The sequence below is a fragment of the Rattus norvegicus genome, chromosome 17 (assembly GCF_021556685.1).
Source record: "Rattus norvegicus strain SHRSP/BbbUtx chromosome 17, alternate assembly SHRSP_T2T, whole genome shotgun sequence".
NCBI classification, from domain to species: Eukaryota; Metazoa; Chordata; class Mammalia; order Rodentia; family Muridae; genus Rattus; species Rattus norvegicus.
This window is the reverse complement of record NC_141550.1, coordinates 13,436,042-13,456,801: the sequence shown is the minus strand read 5'-3', so window position 1 is coordinate 13,456,801 and position 20,760 is coordinate 13,436,042. Positions and strand designations below refer to the sequence as shown.

The following is a 20,760-nucleotide window of genomic DNA, read 5'->3' as shown; positions in this document are numbered from 1 at the left end:
TTGAGCCACCATGCCGTTGCTGGGAATTGAACTCAGGACCTCTGGAAGAGCAAATTTAAACTCAAGGCATTCACAGCATTCCAGATCCACACTGCTCGACAAACACAGTACATGGCACGTGTGCGTACATGGATGCACGCACGCATGCATGCACAGCAGACAACACACACCACTGATTGCATGGATGGCCAGGACAGCAGAGTAAATACTTTCTCATAATCTATCTCATTTAATCCAGTACACAAATATGCACAATACAGCCTTCTGACATGCACTCAACACACTTCAGAAAGGGGCACTGTGCAATGCCTTCTGGGTGCTGGATCTTCAAAGCAGGCTTTGGTTTTCAACAGCCACACTCCTGTACCTGGGCCAGGCATAGTACTCATTTGTGACTGGGTGGTACGGGGACTAAGCACAGGAGAGCAATATGTCCCATATGGGGCTGCTAATATAAATGTTTGGCTCCAAGGATGCTTCCAGTCACTAGAAATAGATACTTTGCTGTGACCAAGGCCAAGTCCCAGGTCTGGGCTGGCCCCTCTGTGCTTGAAGAGGCTGGACAGTGCTAAATTGCATATCTCCTGTCAGTTCAGGACACTGGAGGACCTGCCATTTCTTACATTTCTCATGCAACGCCCGCTGGTGATATACACTGTGGTCCTAGCATCTGGCTGATGTCCCAGAGGTGAGAGTTCTGTATACTAATGGGTCTCGGAGCCTTTGGCTCTGTACCTACTAGACCCTTGATGCCCGGGGTGGGTGGGGATGGGGGTGGGGGGGACTGGGCATTATTCAGGTCATAGCCTCACAGGACTGCACCCACAGGACCAGAGAGACCCTCCCACGAAACAGACAGAAGTACTCGTCTCCCATTTTACCGGCCTTTAATTAAATCTACAGCGGCCCTGCTCTAAGCTTTTATTTTACACACTTACTAAAAATAAGGCGTCCCTCCTATATAAAAGTTGTCAGTCCCAAGGCACTTGAGCACACTGGAGAGTAGCACACTTAGTACTTGGCCACACTTAGGGGTAGGTACAGTCAGCTAAGCCTACTCCAGGGCTGGGCACACTGGAGCAGTGCTGCGGCATGCACACAATGGGCTCAGAAAGGCCTCATGGCTGGGGCTGAGATATCATAGACGGCTCAGAGGTTAGGAGTACTTCTTGCTCTTGTAGAGAACTGGGACCCAGTTCTCGGCACCCCCAGCAGGCTGTCCACAGCACCTTCATGCATGGAGCATACACACATACAAACACGCACACACACACATAAATATAATAAACACATCTTTAAAAAAAAAAAAGCAAAACATCTGTAATGAGATGGTTGTAAGCCACCACGTGGTTGCTGGGATTTGAACTCAGGACCTCTGGAAGAGCACTCAGTGCTCTTAACCCCTGAGCCATCTCTCCAGTCCAAAGACAGAATTTTAAAGCTTGGGCGGCTTCAAGTGCACTCAGACTCGAACCTCTTTACCTCCCATACTCTGTGTGTCCCCTTACCACGCACACGGGGAAGATCAAGGCGCTAAGAACAGAACTGCAGGTGAGATACAGCTTTGCCACCAAGCGAGGCCTGTCCCTAATCCTGACATCTGCCCTGTCCTATGCTCAGTATTCCCCAAAAGACCCAAAGGACACCCAAGCACCCCCAAACCATGCTTGTTAGCCAGGTCCCACAGAACCTTCTGGCTGCTGCCTTCCCTGCCTGGACACACCAGCTTCTCCCAGAGGCCACTCTTGGATTCTTGGCTAGATTTCCACCATGGCGTCATAGAGACGGGCCCCCAGGGGCAACAGTAAGGACAATGCCTGCTTTGTCCCCACTCTGAGGACCCACTAAAGGCAAAGCTGCTCGTTTGGGCCTCTTCACGATGGGAAAGATCCTGAAAATTTGTTTTAGTTTCCACCTCGATGCAAACCCTACAAAATACAGCTCAGTATCCCCAAGTATTTCCTTTCTAAGCAGCCTTTTATATGCAAACTACAGCAGTCCCCCTTATCCTTGGGAGCTGCCCTTCAAGACCTCTGCGGGGTGACAGACAACACGGAGGGTGCTCCGTGCTTTTCCAAGCACACAGAAACCTAGGACAGAGCTCCTTTCTTAAAATTAGACACACTGAGATCGCAAGAACGGTTCGTGACAGCGCTGGACGGCAGAGAGCTGTGCAAGTGTGAGCCCTCTCTCCTGCTCCCAAACGCTTTATTGTACCGTGCCCTTTCTCCTTGCTGACTCTGGGGAACAAACATGCACACAGTCCAACAGCAGAGAAGAACATGACTGCATCCGTGATGTGAAAGTCGAGGCTTGGGCAACCTCTGAGCCAGCAGCTAAAGTCCTGTGCTAACGGCAGGCCAACCCAATGGGGCTTCTAGACAAGATTCAGACACTTGAGGGATGACGGGCTTGGAGACAAAAACCACGCTGAAAAAGCCCACTGAATGCAGATGTGTTCCTACAAACCATCAGTCAGAGCCTCTGGGAGTGATGGGAGATGGATGTCGCAGTGGCTGAGAGGAGATCACAGACAAAGCTGGAGATACCCCTGAGAAAATGGCTGAATATGTTCCCTTCACTGTATAGTGCCTCGCCTGTGACAAGAGTACCAATACCCTCCTCCTGGAGCTACAGAGATTCGGTAGAATAGCTGCTGCACTTGCAGCAGGGCCCATATACCACAGCCTTCCTGAGGCTCAGACAAACCCAGAGGGCCTCTGCTTTCCATCACCCTGAACACACAAGTGTAGTGACCATGAAGGGCTGGTATGTCACCCTCCCGGCCCCAACCTGACCTGCCACCTTCATAGACTTCCCTACTACAGGGTCATGCAGTAGCTGGGAACACAGGAGAGAAGCAAGGAAGCTCCCACAGGAGAGAGACAGGCTACCTTCAAAGACCCAGTACATGCTCCTGAACACAGAACCCCCAGGGGATTTTTTAGGGAGACCAGAAAGGACAATCCATGCCAGGACTCAACCCCAGCTCCCTCCTGTCTTGCCCAGGAAGTCGGAAGTTGGTGCTGACTCAGGTGTTTTGATGGTTAACTCTTCATTGTCAACCGACTGGATTCTGAGTCACACGGAAGCATGCGTTGGTGAGTGTGTCTGTGAGGGTGTTTCCAAAGAGGTTCAGCTGAGGCCTGAAGACCTGTCCTGAATATGGGTTGTTCTATCCCATGCCGTGGGGTTCCAGGTTGAATAAAGAGATGGCAAGCTGACTAGCAACATTGTTTCCCTCAGCTTCCTGACTATAGATATGACTAGATCCTGCTGCTGCTGCCCACCTGCCATGACCAGCGAATGAACCCTTCCTTCCTTTAAGTTGCTATTGTTGGAAATTGCACAACAGAAAAGTGAGGCATTCATCACCTGAACCGGCTTTACCCAGAAGCCCTTTGCTGGCAGCCTTTCTCCCTCCATCCATACGGGACCTTCAATGCCCCATTCCTCACCCAGACAGAGCTATGAGACAAGAATGCCTAGGTCTACACGGACAGACTTTTCCTGGTTCTCTAATCACACCACAGGGCCAGGTATAGAACAGAACCAACTGCTGACTCATGGGGCCACCTCCCAAGGGAATCTTCCTTGGCGGCAGATTTAGTTACTCACCTAGGGATTAGTGTCGTCAGACATGCCGGTATCCAGAACTTGGCTGTGTTTCCGAGGTATTAGCAGGATCTGAAACAAGAATTGGAAAGGGGGAATGAGCAGAACCAAAGTGAGTCAGACACGCACACACCAACATATGCACATGAGACTCCATTAGAGTACTGCCCAAGACAGCATTCTGCCAAAACGGCCAGCACATCAGCATGTCTGCTAGCTGAGCCATACAGGACAACCCCACCAGCAACGGGAAGGGTGGTGGCCCTGTCTGCCCCTCCCTGACTTATTTTCTCTGGTAGAGCCAGGAATTAGAGCAGAGGGTCCCCAGCACAAACTAAGAAAATCGGAGAGGGGCAGGAGATGATCCTAGACTTTGAAAGATAATCCAGTCCTGACTTTAAAACAATGGCATTTTGAGGCTGGTGAGATGGCTCAGTGGTTAGAGCACCAACTGCTCTTCCAGAGGTCCTGAGTTCAAATCCCAGCAACCACATGGTGGCTCACAACCATCTGTAATGGGATCCGATGCCCTCTTCTGGTGTGTCTAGAGACAGTGACGTTGTACTCTTATACATTAAATAATTAAGTAAGTACATATATACATACATTCATACATACATACATACATACATACATACAAAATGGCATTTTAGGGCCAATGAGATGACTCGGTGAGTAAAGGTGCTTGCCCCCCAGACATGACATCCTGAGTTTGATTCCTGGTGCACACTTACAAGCAAACATTCAAAAAGCTTTTAAAAAGGACGATATGTTAGCACATTTCTAATGCATCCCCTCAACTAGAACCACAGGCTAAGAAATGTGGTGTTAGCACACAGTCAACCATGTTAAGCAGAAGAGAGGGAAGGAAGGAAGCAAGAGTGCTCAAACTCGTGGGTTTTTTTTTGTTGTTGTTGTTGTTGTTGTTGTTTTTTTAATCAAAGCAGAAAAGGTTTTACTCTGCAACACACAAAAGGAGGCATAGAAAGAGCAGAAAGTGCCAGGGCCACCTTTCCCAAGGTCCCCTGGAACACCCAGAGTCCCCAACCAGAGCTTAAAACTGCAGAGCCTCAGAGATGGTGAAGGTTTGGTGTCATTAATGACACAAGGAATAAACAAGATGTCAGTGCCTCTTCTAGGTGGGCAGGGATCTCAAGTGACCCATCACCAGGGCCAGTCATGGGGATGACCCCAGGAACTCCCTACACAGTCGGAAAAAGGACTGGCCTGACACTGGAAAGTTCCTGCCATATATCTTGGTACTGTTGGAAGAGTACCTCCCAGATCCTTGTGTTGAAATTTGGAAGCCTCACTGTTCCAGTATTAAGAGGGTGACACTCAACCTCGATTCCTGTGTTGCTGGTATTAGAGGTGGGGCTTTTGTAAGGTAATTAGATGAGGTCATGAGGATTTGGCCTCCAAGATGACATATTAGTAACTTTAAGGAAGAGGAAGAGACCCAAGATCCACATGCTTGGTCTGTCTCATCGTGCGATGCCCTTGCCATGATACCCCACTTCAAAAGGTGCTCAACGGATGCTAGCACCGTGCCCCTGGACATCCTAACTTCAAACTGTAAGCCAGATTAAAGCACCCCTCTTCACAAATTACCCAGTTCACGCAACAGAAAAAGGACCAAGACCCCTTCCCACTCAGACACAAAGACACAGCAAAGGGCATTCTCTTCATCACACCAAAGCGAGGGAAACAGCCTCCAGGACCGTCGGCGGGTGACCAGAGTGAGGGACAGTTTATCCAAATGTCCGTGTCCTGGGCAGCTGTAAGGAAGAAGGCAGTCACCCTGTGTGGAGGTGGAACAGCCCAAGACAGAATAGGGCTGGACAGCGATGGCCACTCTGGGCTCCAGCTTCAGGAATGCCTGACTGGAGTGTGTGGATGAGTGTCAGGAGACAGTCAGGTAAGCAGCCACAGGCTCTCAACACTGCAGTTAGGTCAGTGACAGTCAAAAGACAACTTGGTCACCTCTTGGCTAGTGACATTTTACCTTATACTTCAGTAGATACATGCCACAGTCCACTAAAAGGGAGCAGTCAAACTGTACACATGCATGCATATATATCACACTACATGCACTCATGCTCCAAATGCACACACCCACAGACATTGCCAGAGGCCCTTCTCCCAGAAGCCCTACCCAGCCACCAGCTCTGAGATACGCATTCTTAGCCACTGCCATTTCATGGAGACCCCAGGAGCCTCAGCCAGTGGTTTTCACAAAGAGAAACTGCCACGGGTGAATGAAAAACCAGACCTTTGGGCCCCAGTAGGAACCCTGGTCCTACAGAGCTGAGGGGAGCCCAGGGAAGTACATTTGTAATGGATCCCAGGTCTGCTGCAGGGGCCTCTGGGGCCACTCCTAAGGAGCTGTTCTTCTGGGGAGAAGCATCCAGTGTAAAGTTCAGCGGCTCTGCTGAAAAGCACTTTGTGTTTCTTATAAAAGAAGGAAATTCCACGAGAGATGCTCTGCTAGAAACTCAAGAACGTCAATGGAAGAGTCCTGTTACTAACAACCCCAAGAGTTGCTGGTACCCACGAGCGCTCCAGCTCAAGCCTCCTGTGGCTTGAAGTACTCTTCCCCTGGTAGGAGTCTCTCAGTTACTGGCCAGCTCAGAGGACACTGCTGAAAGCAGGGATGGGGTCCACCAGCAGGAAGGCCTGGCAAAGTGTCAGGACCATCTGGGTGAATGGACAGTCCAGGCCAGCAGGCCTCCAACACTGTACCCTGACTCTGAAGAACTGCAGATGACAATGGTGACCACACTGGCTTCACATAAGCCCTGAGCTCCTGGAGTACCCATGCTGGGTTCCAGAAAGGACACTGCAAAGAAACCCCTTCCAGACACCAGGATTCATGATGCCAATCTACCCAGACAAGGCCAAGCACAGTGGCCTCCAGACCTGGCTTGGTACCCCCAGGTAAGTTGTCACTTAACCAGACCCTGGGGACCAAACCTTAAGCTTCCCTCCATTCTTAGGTTCCCCTGGTTCCCAAGTCACTTCTGGGACACTCTTGCTACACATTCACCCCTATACCACATCTAGCCTTTCCCTACAGTCTGTGCCCTTCAGAACCCCCTACCCTCCCACTGGTGTAACCCTGGGGATACTGGGTCCTCATGGCCAAAGGGTGGACTGGGCTTTACATCCCCTGACGAAGTCTTCCTAATAAGGCCCCACTTGGTTTTTATTTTTGCTTTATATTCTTGTTGGGGTAGATGACGCCCAGCCTCTTGAGCATGCTAAACAGGCCATCTGCCACCAAGCTGAATATTCAAGGCCTTGCTTTTTTATTTGAATCTGTACAAATCAAAAAATACACGAGTTCCAAAAGGCGTTATATAGCAACATGATCATACAACTAAGCAGAAGCAAGAACCACCCAGCACTTTAGGCTAGCACATCGCCATAGCAGACTGCCAGACTGAATCTCTAATAGGTCTTATCCACCCTTGGAAGAATACCACGTTGGTGGAAACTGGGGGTGGCCTAGACATCATGAGTATCGCAAGACACTAGGGCACTGAAGCCAAAGGGTTTTCTGAATGACAAAGTAATAATTGAACAGACTCCAGAAGGCTGTTCCTAGCAACTCATTAAACTGATTTGGTTAGAAGGGATGTTCTGGGGGTTTCAATACTTCCCAAGCTGCAGAGCACAGTGCCAGAATTGTCCCCACCCATCATACCATTATGTTACGGGAACTTCTTCTCAGTAACAAAAAGCTACAGGAAGTCAAGGGGCATTGGGATGGATTTCCAATGGATACTTGGAATTTCCAATGGATACATGGCTCTTCCCATGGTGGACACAGATTGGCTCTTCCCATGGGAGGCCACCGGTTACCTTTCCATTGCCCTGGAGCCATTTGCACATCCACAGAGGACAGTCACTGTTGACGTCAGGGGTGTGTGACTTACGGAGTGGCACACAGGAGCCCCTCTTAACACCAATTTAAAGGTTACTTATTCCGAAATCTGACACTAGAAGAAAGGAAGGGACATAATCCTGAGGTTAGGGCACAGGGGATGACTTGGGGAGAAGCCATGAATGGGAGTTGGGAGTAGCCCTGAATTTCTGGGGTGGGGGTGGGGCAAGAGAAAGAAGAGTAGAGCACTAACCAGGCCCATGATTGCAAGAACCCAAGACCGGAGAATCTCAGCAGATGTTCTCTTGGTCCGAGCCTGACTTTTAAGAATGCACCACATGGGGGTTGGGGATTTAGCTCAGTGGTAGAGCGCTTGCCTAGGAAGCGCAAGGCCCTGGGGTCCCCAGCTCCGGGGGGGGGGGGGGGGGGGGGGGGGGGGGCGGGGAGCACCACTTGGCTGTGAGGCTCACCAGCCCGTGCATAGTGTCAGGGGCTCGCCCCAATGGGCCAGACATCTAAAAAGAACAGGAAGGTCAAAACCATTTCCTGGCTCTGGGGCTGAGGAGATGGCTCAGCTGATAAGGCGCTTGTCTTGCAAACATGAGGACCTGAGCCTAAGCCCTCGGAACCCATGTGAAAACCTGGAAATGTGTTGTGTGCTTTTAATCCCAGCACTACAGAGTCAGGGTCATCCTGGGGGCTCAATGATGAATCAGCAAATTCCAGGCCAGTGGGAAATCTTTACAAAAATAATCTAGGAGGCATCTGAGGAATAAGTCAAGGCTATGATGTGGCCTCCATGTACACAAATGCACTGTGTGCAGGCATTTGTGTACACACACACACACACACACACACACACACGCACGCACATGCACATGTTCTAAGTAAAAAACAAACAAAAAACAAAACAAAACAACAACCAAAAAAAAAAAAACTAGGGGAAAAAATCACCTGAGTTCATTCACCTCACTGAGTTCATTTTCATTCCTGTAGATCTGGATTCTCTTCAGGGCTGACAAACCACCTCTAAAAGCCTGGGGCAGGGAAATGGGATGGAGCTGCCCAGGGCCTTCTTTTCCCGGAGCTACCACAAGGCAGCAGGAAGACCCAGTGTGTTGGCCTGACATTACACCTCCAACAGCGTCTGCTAGATGTATGCACATGTTCAGACACGCCAATACTCAAGGATCACACGAGCCATGGACACAGCTGCCCTCACAGGTGTGCAAGTTCCCAGGAGCCCATTCGGCAGTCGCCATGCTTAGAACACATGCTGTGCGGCAGTAAGGTGGCAATCAACCTGGTAGCACCAGCCCTGCTCCAGGGCATGTCTTGTCCTCAAGTCCTTTCCCACTGCCCTCCTCTGCTGTCAGTACCCAGCATGCAATATTTACAAATATGGCCAGAATGAGGGCTGGACATCCACCGGTACAGCCTGAGCCCAAGGATAAAGCAGAGGCCCTTGCAGAACCTTCTTGGAAGATGCTGCTTCACTCCTGTTACTATGTAACCAGGGGTTTTTAAATTCAAAGCTCCAGGGGGCAGACCCTGGAAGGGCTTTTGTTACTCTTTCCAGAGCCACCAGAGGTGAGCAGAAACTAAAGTGTCACCAGCCCCCTGGAGGGAAACACAATTAACTTCCTAGCTCTTAGCTTCCACATGAAGGTTAGCTGGGGTTCTCCTGGTTGTTGGGCCTGGAGTTTCCATAAGCAGAACCCCTAGCAGCACTTTTCTGGAACAGGACCATCTCTGCCTCTTCCTGGTACCAAGTACGGCCCTAAGCACATGGCCCCAGTACCACCTGGCTCTAACCAACTGCCCAACACTCCAGAACCAAGATGATTTGGTGAAACCCACACAGTCCAGAAAGAGAAAACACAGTATCTGATCGCTCAGCATCCCCGGAGCTCCTAGTTCCTCAGTGCCCACAATTCAGACACATGTGGACCTCTGAACCTATGGGTTCCACATACATTCAGAAAATTTAGTTCTGTGCACATTCAGTCTTCACCCTTTGTCATTGTCCCTATTCCTTACATCCACTGACAGGGCACATCTATCATCTTGGAACTGTGAGACATGTAAAGCTGGCTGATGATCATGAGGATGCTCACCGCTGTGTACAAACACCACGCACTTATAGAAAAACCCCTTGCATCTATGAATTCTGGCCATCTGTGGAGGGTTCTAGAACCCATCCTGTCCCCTTAGTCACAGACGGACAACTGTACACACCCAAGCAAGTCACATAATGGAGGAGTTGGTTTTTATGTCCTTTTCCCCACTTCAGTGTCTGTCTCAAGGCACAGGGCACACACACACACACACACACACACACACACACACACACACACACACTATGCAAGTGAATGTTTGTTCATATAGAAGTCCAAGGTTATGTCGAGAATCATCCTCAATCACCCTCACTGAGGCAAGGTCTCACAATCAAGCCCAGAGCACATCAATACAGCACTCTGCCTAACCAGCTTGCTTTTAGGGATCCGTGTCTCCGCCTTCCATGAGTGGAACTACAGGCAAGTCACCATCCCATTGGGAATTTACATCCTGGGGTCCCAAACCCAGATCCTCACATTTGCACAGCAAGAACTTTAGCCTCCAACTCCCCATTTCTTCAATGTCTCGGTCATTGTTACTTTAACACAAAATGTCTGGATACAACATATATAACTGGGCTGGAGAGATGGTTCAATGGTTAAGAGTGCTGACTCCTCTTCCAGAGGTCTGGAGTTCAATTCCCAGCAACCACATGGTGGCTCACAACCATCTGTAATGAGATCTGATGTGCTCTTCTGGTGTGTCTGAAGACAAATACAGTATACTCATATACATTAAATAAATAAATCTTTAAAAAATATATACATAACTATACTCTGAGGTTAGTCTGAACTATTGAGACTCTGTCTCCACAAACAAAAGCAATGAATTACTTTATGAGAGGAGGAAAGACACAGTTCTTAGAAACCCTTGTCTGCATACGACCGCAGTGGAGGTTAGGCTCTGAACACTGCCAATCTAGCTACCATGAGCTGTCAAGCACCTGGGACAGGGCTGTAGCTCATGCCCTCTGCCATGTCCTCACCTAAGCAGACTGCTGATAGATCCCATGTCACCCACTAGCACAGCCACGCTGATACAAAGTGGCAGCAGACAGCTGCAGAAGGCTGAAGGCAGCCCAAGGCTCAACAGCAGGCACAGAAGCCGCTCTTGGGACAACAGAGGCCACAACAGTGTGTTCAGCCTGCTTGTTCCACAACTCACCACTACTTCAAGTTGGTGCTCGACTGTAGCCTGGGGTCCCTACAGCCCCTGCTTCCCTCTCTGTGACGCCACTTTCCAAATCATCTGTATTTTCAAAAACTTTCCCTCTTTCTCAAAGAGATACTTTATATCCATGTATGCCAGCCATGTTCCCAAGAACCCGCAGACATTAGAAGAAACATCAGATCCACTGGGATTGGAGCCACAGGCTGCCATTTGGATGTTGGGAACAGAACTCCAGTCCTCTACAAGAGCAGTCAGTGAGCTTAATCACAGAGCCATCCCTCCAGACCCAACCTTCTTTCTATTTCTTAAAAGTCATTCTGTCAGAAAGCCCAGCATGACACAGATTTTTTAATCAAATGAAGCAAAATTACTTGCCTGAGGAATTACTAAAAAGAAAGGGGAGGAGGTACTTTTCCCTCACCTAAGATGCTCTAACGATTCAGGGCAGGAACCAAAATCTACATCCTCCATCATCCAAACAGGACAAACGGGGACAATGACAATGTGCCCTACAGAAGGGCTCAGTCAATCATCTTCAACCCCACTTAGCAGAAGCAAAGGACAGGGATGCTGTAGAGGCAGCCTAAGAAGTCTCACCCTCAGGACCTCCCGGACTAACACTCCAGGAAAAGAATTTCACAAAGTCAACACGTTTATTAACCAGACATGAGGCGTAGTACACTGAGGGCTGCTGCTTAGAAAGCCATACTTTGCAATGGTTTTACACACACACACACACACACACACACACACACACACACACACACACACACACACAGAGATTATACTTATATTTACATATGATATATATACATATATATATATATATATATATATAAATTTTGTGGCTAAGAATCTAATTTACAACCAGATTTAAGGTTTATGTTGTTTTTTTTTTTTAAGATTTATTCATTTATTATATATAAGTACACTGTAGCTGTCTTCAGATACACCAGAAGAGGGCACTGGATCTCCTTACAGATGGTTGTGAGCCACCATGTGGTTGCTGGGAATTGAACTCAGGACCTCTGGAAGAGTAGTCGGGTGCTCTTAACCGCTGAGCCATCTCTCCAGCCCTAAAGTTTTCTTCTTCTTTTTTTTTTTTTTCTTTTTTTCGGAGCTGGGGACCGAACCCAGGACCTTGCGGTTGCTAGGCAAGTGCTCTACCACTGAGCACTCCAACCCGGTTTATGTTGTTTTTACAAAAATCATTTTATTGGGGGCAGAGGTGTGCTACCCCTGGCAAATGCAAGCATTGTGGCCGGCGTAAGCACAGCTGTCTTGTTTTCTAAGACAGACTGGGCTCACACTCACTGTGCAGTTGAAGGTGATTGAGAACTCCCTGGTCCTTGTGTCTTCCCCTCCAGAGTCCTGGGATTGCAGATGTGTACCACCCGCCCATTTTACACAGCACTGGGGGGATTAAACCCAGCGCCCTGTGCCTGTTAGGCAAGGACTCCAGCTACTGAGCCTTCTTCTCAGCCCTCTTGGCTAGCTGTTTTAACATCCTTGTTTGAGATGTCGTTAAAAAGACAAGCATCATATTTGTAGGTAACTTTGTTTTTTTGGTTTTTGTTTTGTTTTCTTGTTTTTTTTTTTTTTCCCTTTTCAATCTTAGATCCAGCTTCTAACTCCCAGCCAGATTCTGAAGAATAAGCCTTCCTTCCACGGCCCTATGATTTTCCATCTTCCTCTCCTGCCTCACTCCATTTGGCAGGCTTGTCTGGGCTTTGCACGCAAGCCAACAAGCAGCTTTTACAGAACAGCAATGAATCTGTCCCTTGGACCGGTCACCCGGAGAACCCTCAGAAGAGTGACAAGCTCAACCACTCTCTCGCCTACAAGTTTCCTCTCCGTGTGGAACGAAGCCAATTCAGCAATCCTCTGGGACTGCTCCCAGGTAGCAAGCTGGCCTTTCTGGAGACATGCAGATGCGCAGGATGCGCAGGTCACTGGGGTGCTCGTGTGTTAATTGGCTAGTCCTGGCACCACCTGCTGCCAGGGCTGCAGAGCCTGGGTGCTCGCCTCAACACACCCCACTAGCTAGTCCCTGGAGAGGAGACAGTGGAAACCGACCCCTGGGCATGAGGCAAGGGATGAGTACACTAGTTCTAAAACCCACAACACGTGAACAAATGTCCAACTCCCACCATCCACAAAAGAAAAGGAGTCACCACCACAGACCCCACAGACGCTAACAGAAAAACAACCTTCAAACAACCATAAACGTGAAGTACCTGGTTTAAAAAAAAAAAACCCAAATTCACCCGAGATGATAGACAGCCTCATCAATGATGTAAAAAGGAAATAACTGAAGACGGAATGAAACCCCCCCCCAGAGAAAGACATCGGAAAGGCCCCCAACAATTTGATTGAAAAAGTCTACCATATACACTAAGAAAGAAGTGACTATCAACAATTGTATATAATCTGTTCTAGACAATGGGAAGGGGAAACAACAAGTCTGATGTTACCTTGACAGCAAAACAATCACTTCCGGGGTATTAGCCTCAGAAGCAAAGGAAGACAAGAATAAAATGACTCCACCTATTTGGCTGGCGTGTCTTAAAATTTTATTTGGGGGTGGGGGGGGTGGCTGTGAATGTCACTAGAACAAAATGCTTTGGTATCCTTGGAAATAAATTTATATGGATAAACTGTGATAAAAATCTTGTATCACAAATGGATCTTCTCTAATTAAAAAATGTGCATGTACGTATGTGTGTATGGTATATGCACCTGTGTATGTGTGTACTCATGCCCACAGGTACATGCGTGAGAATACAGGTCAGCATCAGGTGTCTCCCTCTATAGAGGGAGGATTTATTACTGAGGAGGGCTCTCATCTGCCATGGCTCCCGTGCGGAGGTCTCTCCCTTTACTTTCTGGGGCAGAGCCTCTCTGGTTGTTTCTCTCCCACTATGCACTCGAAGCAACCTACCACCAATCCTCCTGTCTCCATAATCATCTGCCATAGAAGTGCTGGGGTTACAGATGTGTGTGTTCTCAGAATGGAACTCAGCCCTTGAGACTTGCACGGCCCACAATTTTACCCACCGAGCCATCTCACCTGCGTCCATATTTATCTACCCATTTATTTTTGTTTCGTTGCTGTCTGTTTTTAGACAGGATCTCTCGTCAGTTGGCTGGATAAATTAGCCAGTGAGGCACCCCTCAAATCTTTCTGTCTCCACAACCAGGCTGCCACACCTGGCTCTTGGGTATCGAGGATTCGAACTCGAGGCCATATGTGCTTATGCAGCCCAAATAGCAAGCTCTGGGTTCAGTAAGTGACCGGGCTTCAAATCATTCCCAGGCCTCCATATGTGCACATGTACCCTCAGACACAGACATACACACACACACACACACACACACACACGCACATGCACACGCACACACATCTGCACACATGAGCATATACACAAGCATGCTATACCAAAAGAAAAAAATTTACAAAATTGTATATAGATTAAAAAAATCAACTGAAAATTTCATAGACATATATGAAACGGCCAAGTCATAATAAAGAAGAGGCAGTCAAGGGAGTTCAAAACAGTCAAAAAATTTGAAGCAGTTCCTGACGACCCTCTGTAGAGATCATGTGCTCCAGACCAGAGGGCAGAGTCTATGTTTGCTCCATGCATGACTGAGGTCCAAAGGCAATGCAGAGCCTGGATCCTGTAATTACTGGGAAAACAGAGACCTCGGGACAAACCATCCACTCCTTTGGAATTTCAAGGAATCATGCCTTTTACCTCCCAGAGAGAAAGGCAATGGGAATGTGATACAACACATCCTGGGCCCTGGGTGTGCAGCTCACATTCTTGGCCACACAACAGCCCTGTCACCTGAAACGTAATCTTACAGTTTCACTTACCTACTACCATCAATCACAGTCCAAAAATATCCACAGGACTTGTTCTAAGTTTGTAACTGTACAATGTCCTTTGTAGCGCGCACGTGTGCGCACCACACACACACACACATACACACACACACACACACACACACACTCATCACCTTGCCCCATCCTGATGGGCTATGCATCCTCTTGCCCACTGAAGCCACCATGTCTACATTATCCACTCAGCAGCTGTCTCCGTTATCAGCCTGACCACCTGAGCGTCTCAGGGATCGTGCTCCAGTAACCCCTATTCTATTTAATAATGACTCTACAGCACAGGAGAGTGCGTTGTAGGAATTCGGATGTCCAGAGAGAAGCCCCGGGAAGTGCTTCTTTTAAGAGGAAGGGTGTGTATTTTCAACCTAAAGGAAGGAATAAGATATGTGAAGACTGCCCAGATCTACTGGACAGTTATATTTTCTTTTTTTTTTTTTTTTTTTGGTTCTTTTTTTCGGAGCTGGGGACCGAACCCAGGGCCTTGCGCTTCCTAGGTAAGCGCTCTACCACTGAGCTAAATCCCCAACCCCGACAGTTATATTTTCAATAGTGTGTGTACGTGCCTGCATATGTGTGCGTGTGTGTGTGTGTGTGTGCGTGCATGTGTGTGCGTGAGAGAGAGAGAGGGAGAGGGAGAGAGAAGAAAGAGGGAGAAAGAAAAAGAGAGAAAGAAAGAGAGAGAGAGAGATTATGAGTTTTAAAACATATGCACCTGTATTAGAGCCCTTTTCAATGAAAGAGTCATCCTCGGTAGCCTATGCAGGCCCAGAAATTACAATCCTCCCATCCATCTTCCTATCTCATCCTCCCATCCATCCTCCCATCCATCCTGCCATCTCACCCTCCCATCCATCCTCCCATCCATCCTCCCATCCATCCTCCCATCCATCCTCCCATCTCATCCTCCCATCCATCCTCCCATCCATCCTCCCATCTCATCCTCCCATCTCACCCTCCCATCCATCCTCCCATCTCACCCTCCCATCTCACCCTCCCATCCATCCTCCCATCCATCCTCCCATCTCACACTCCCATCCATCCTCCCATCCATCCTCCCATCCATCCTCCCATCTCACACTCCCATCCATCCTCCCATCTCATCCTCCCATCCATCCTCCCATCCATCCTCCCATCCATCCTCCCATCCATCCTCCCATCCATCCTCCCATCTCACACTCCCATCTCACACTCCCATCCATCCTCCCATCTCATCCTCCCATCTCACACTCCCATTCATCCTCCCATCTCATCCTCCCATCCATCCTCCCATCCATCCTCCCATCCATCCTCCCATCCATCCTCCCATCCATCCTCCCATCTCACACTCCCATCTCACACTCCCATCCATCCTCCCATCTCATCCTCCCATCTCACACTCCCATTCATCCTCCCATCTCATCCTCCCATCCATCCTCCCATCTCACACTCCCATCCATCCTCCCATCTCATCCTCCCATCCATCCTCCCATCCATCCTCCTATCTCACACTCCCATCCATCCTCCCATCCATCCTCCCATCCATCCTCCCATCTCACACTCCCATCCATCCTCCCATCTCATCCTCCCATCCATCCTCCCATCCATCCTCCCATCCATCCTCCCATCCATCCTCCCATCTCATCCTCCCATCCATCCTCCCATCCATCCTCCCATCTCACACTCCCATCCATCCTCCCATCTCATCCTCCCATCTCACACTCCCATTCATCCTCCCATCTCATCCTCCCATCCATCCTCCCATCCATCCTCCCATCTCACACTCCCATCCATCCTCCCATCTCATCCTCCCATCCATCCTCCCATCCATCCTCCCATCTCACACTCCCATCCATCCTCCCATCTCATCCTCCCATCCATCCTCCCATCCATCCTCCCATCTCACACTCCCATCTCACACTCCCATCCATCCTCCCATCCATCCTCCCATCTCACACTCCCATTCATCCTCCCATCCATCCTCCCATCCATCCTCCCATCTCACACTCCCATCTCACACTCCCATCCATCCTCCCATCCATCCTCCCATCTCACACTCCCATTCATCCTCCCATCTCATCCTCCCATCCATCCTCCCATCCATCCTCCCATCTCACACTCCCATCCATCCTCCCATCTCATCCTCCCATCCATCCTCCCATCCATCCTCCCATCTCACACTCCCATCCATCCTCCCATCTCATCCTCCCATCCATCCTCCCATCTCATCCTCCCATCTCACACTCCCATCTCACACTCCCATCCATCCTCCCATCCATCCTCCCATCCATCCTCCCAAACATCATCCCACCTCACACTCCCATCCATCCTCCCATCTCATCCTCCCATCCATCCTCCCATCTCATCCTCCCATCTCACACTCCCATCTCACACTCCCATTCATCCTCCCATCCATCCTCCCATCTCACACTCCCATCCATCCTCCCATCAGTCCATCCATCCTCCCATCCATCCTCCCACCCATCCTCCCATCCATCCTCCCATCCATCCTCCCATCTCACACTCCCATCCATCCTCCCATCTCATCCTCCCATCCATCCTCCCATCTCACACTCCCATCCATCTTCCCATCTCATCCTCCCATCCATCCTCCCATCCATCCTCCCATCTCATCCTCCCATCTCACCCTCCCATCCATCCTCCCATCTCACCCTCCCATCTCACACTCCCATCCATCCTCCCATCCATCCTCCCACCCATCCTTCCACCTCACACTCCCTAGTCACTGGTATTGCAGTTGTGGAGCACAGATGAGCTTGTTGTCAAACTGACTGTGCCTGATTCACACTTCAATCTGTTGCAGGTACACATGCACTACAAACAAACAAGCTGTGGGGTACACAGCTAGGTACACCAGTGGATCTTCAGCCACACCCCTGCTGTAAGTGGAGGCACTGTGTCTTGAGCTGCTGCTGACCATGGCTTTAAAAAGAAATGAATGCAGAGACTTTCAGTTACAAACGACAGATCCTAAGGGCGATAAGGGGGCTTAAAGTTTGTGACACATGCGTGAGGTCTGGCGATCGGATCCCCAGAGTTCATGTTAATGCTGGGTAGGCCCAGTTGTAATTCTAGCTTCAAAAGGCACAGATGAGATCCCCAGACAGAGTTTGGTTGAGACACCCTGCTTCAACAGGGAGGTGAAAGAGAATTCTAGAATGATTCCTGAAGCAACCTCGGGCCAGATACTCTTACTCAGGTTCTTCCTGGGTACAGCCCAGAAAAGAGGCGAAGCAAAAACATACATACATACATACATACATACATACATACATACATACATACATACATACATACAGGAGCTTCATACCCACATCCACAGAATTACTTAGGCTTCTACAGGGATGAGGAAATGGCCTCTGTCCCAATGGCTCCAGCCACATTGGTGTCACATGGGCACGAGGTTCTGTACACAAGAGTCCCCTCCTCCCTGCTACCCTGTGCCTCGCTGGTTTCCAAGAAACCTCACTGCAATGATGTCCGGATGAAACCACAGCTTCTAGACACCTGGTGTCAATAAACCCTGGGGATAAACTCGAAGCCCTAAACATCAGTGCATGTCAGCCCTCAGGAACCTTCGCTTCTACTGCGTGTCTGAGGTTGGGTTGAGAAATCACTTGCGTTTTAATCCAAATAAGAGCATCTGCAAGATTACACAGGCCATGTAAACATCAACAGATCTGCTCCTCCCTACTCCTGGTCTCCAGCTATCTTTCTCTGTAGATAGCAATGCAAGAACCCCGCTGTTTCAAGCTACTGTTCTTTTTTCAAGATCAGACACACTGAAGCTGCCCCTGGAAACCAAGGAGCTTCAGAAACCATGCATGGCCTTCTTAAATGGCTACATCCTAGTCCAGGGCAAAGGTCCAGGCATGTATATGATCAAGCCATGGCCCTCAGGCCTCTCCTGACCCTTGAAGAACAGGAAATGGTGAGACAGGATTGTCCCCTAACTGCCACATACTTGTGGGTAAATCAAGGTGAGAAGCCAAACTGGGGTTAAATCTAGCAAGTCTGGTTTCAAGTCTGAGGTCGCTTCCTGCCTTTCAAAGTACAAGTTGGTAATTCCAAGAACAGCGGCTCTTGCTTCAGGACCTGAGCCTGTGAATGGTTCCATCACACCAACACCGCGCTGTCACTGAGGAAACCCACCGGGTTAAGATCCCCAGTGGCTCTGCCAGATTCTCAGAACCTTCAGGCAGAAGATGGGCTAAGCCACAAACCTAAACCAACTCCAGGCTACCCAGAAAGGCCTGGCTTCCTGAGAAATGGTTAGGTTGGGGATTTACTGGCTTTGCTTCCCCTGACTTGCTCAGCTTGCTCTCTTATAGAACCCAGGACCACCAGCCCAGGGATGGCACCACCCACAACGGGCTAGACCTTCCCCCTTGATCACTAGTTGAGAAAATGCCTTACAGCTGGGTCTCATGGAGGCATTTCCTCGAGGCTCCTTTCTCTGTGATAACTCCAGCTTGACACACAAAACCAGCCAGTACACTCGGGAAGGACGCAGGACATGGGCTGACTCCAGTCTACCAGCAAATGCCTGGTGTTGAGAGCCACCTGTTCACAGTCCTGGTACAGAGCCCCCAAACCTCCCCCTCTCCACTCTGATAGCACTGAGTCCTCCCAGCAAGTCCCCAAGACCAGCTCCTCCCACTCACTGGCTCATTATCATCTAATTACTCTTTCCCCAACTCAGGTCCAAAGGGAAAGGAGACAGAGGAAGCCCCTCCTCCATCAGTCCTGCCACCCTCCTCCATTAGTCCTGCCACCCTCCTCCATCAGTCCTGCCACCCTCCTCCATCAGTCCTGGCACTCTCCCTGCACCTCCCTGCACTCAGCCCTCTGTTCTCCTGGCAGCTCCTCTCCAAGCCTCTTGCAGATGCCAGCACACCAGGCTCTCTGTGTTTCAAGGGGATTATTTATGGTTGGATGAACTCGCCAGTATAAAGGTCAGATAAGAGCATGCCAGGGAGCAAGAGGCTAACTTCAGCAGCTCACAACAGGAGGAAAGACCGCAACTTACAGAAACATTTTTCCCCGGCAAAAGGAAACAGAACAGCTCAGCTCAGTGCCTCTCTGCTAAAGGGTGTGTGTAGCCCTGGCATGCTGGTCAGAAAAATGAAGCCGTGTCTGGAGAAGGACAAAAGGATTCACTTAAAGTGGCAGTGAAGGAGTTACTCATTACCAGAGGCAGTTATTGGCCCCTGAACGTAACAGCAGCTGCTAGACAGGCATGAAGCACCAGGGAAATGAACGGTCAGGCATAAGGCTCAGCCTACAAGAGCTCCAGTGGGTGAACCCACCAAGCAGCCAGCCAGCAACCTTCCTCTATGCCTTGCCGGCCCCAGGTGACTTATGGGGATGAATATCGAGCTCTACCTGCCAGGCTTCCTGAGCAGGCCAACTTCCTGTTCTTGTCTTATTTGATTAAACTCCCTACATGACCTGGGCAGGACATCTACCTGTACCTTACAGCCTGCCCAAGCCACCATGACTCTGGATCCCTTTGGAATAGAACTTGCCTATGTAGGGAAGTTCCCACGAGCAGAGAGGACAATGCCCCAGGAGAGGAAATGGCTGGAAACTATCTGGGAATATCCACAGAATGTGGCTGGGACAGCCAGTGTGACCAGGGACAAGACAGCTGAACAGCTGACTCCCAGAGGAACTCAGACACAATCTGCGGTATCACGATGAATGCCCCTGCATCTTCTATCACTCCAGGTAGGCGAGCGGCGCCAGAGAACAGCAAGGGTGGATTTTTAGCTCTGGGCCAAGAACAGACTTCTAGAAAATGAACTCATCGAGCCTCCTAATGAACAGAGTCTGCTAAATGTAGGCGGGAGTCCAGAGTGTAGACTTTGGTTTCTGCACACATGCATGCATATGCACACACTGGCCCACAAACACGCACACGTGTGTGCACACGTGGGAGCCGGTGTCCACACACATACACACTGAATGATGCACAAGCATGTACACTCACGCTCACAAACACACACAGGCACAGGAATACCCACCCCACCACAGAAGCTACTTCGGGAGGCTCTGCCATTCCCAGGAG

At 49.5% G+C, this 20,760-nt stretch overlaps 1 protein-coding gene across 9 annotated transcripts in view; it reads right to left on the bottom strand.

The window, feature by feature from the left end:
- Positions 1-20,760, bottom strand: part of Sema4d (semaphorin 4D) — a 107,121-nt gene that overhangs the window by 72,959 nt on the left and 13,402 nt on the right. For all 9 annotated transcript variants that reach the window (XR_015640757.1, XR_015640756.1, XR_015640759.1 and 6 more), the window contains exon 2: positions 3,619-3,687. The gene's annotated coding sequence lies outside the window, so the exon portion shown is untranslated. The remainder of the gene's footprint in view (positions 1-3,618; positions 3,688-20,760) is intronic.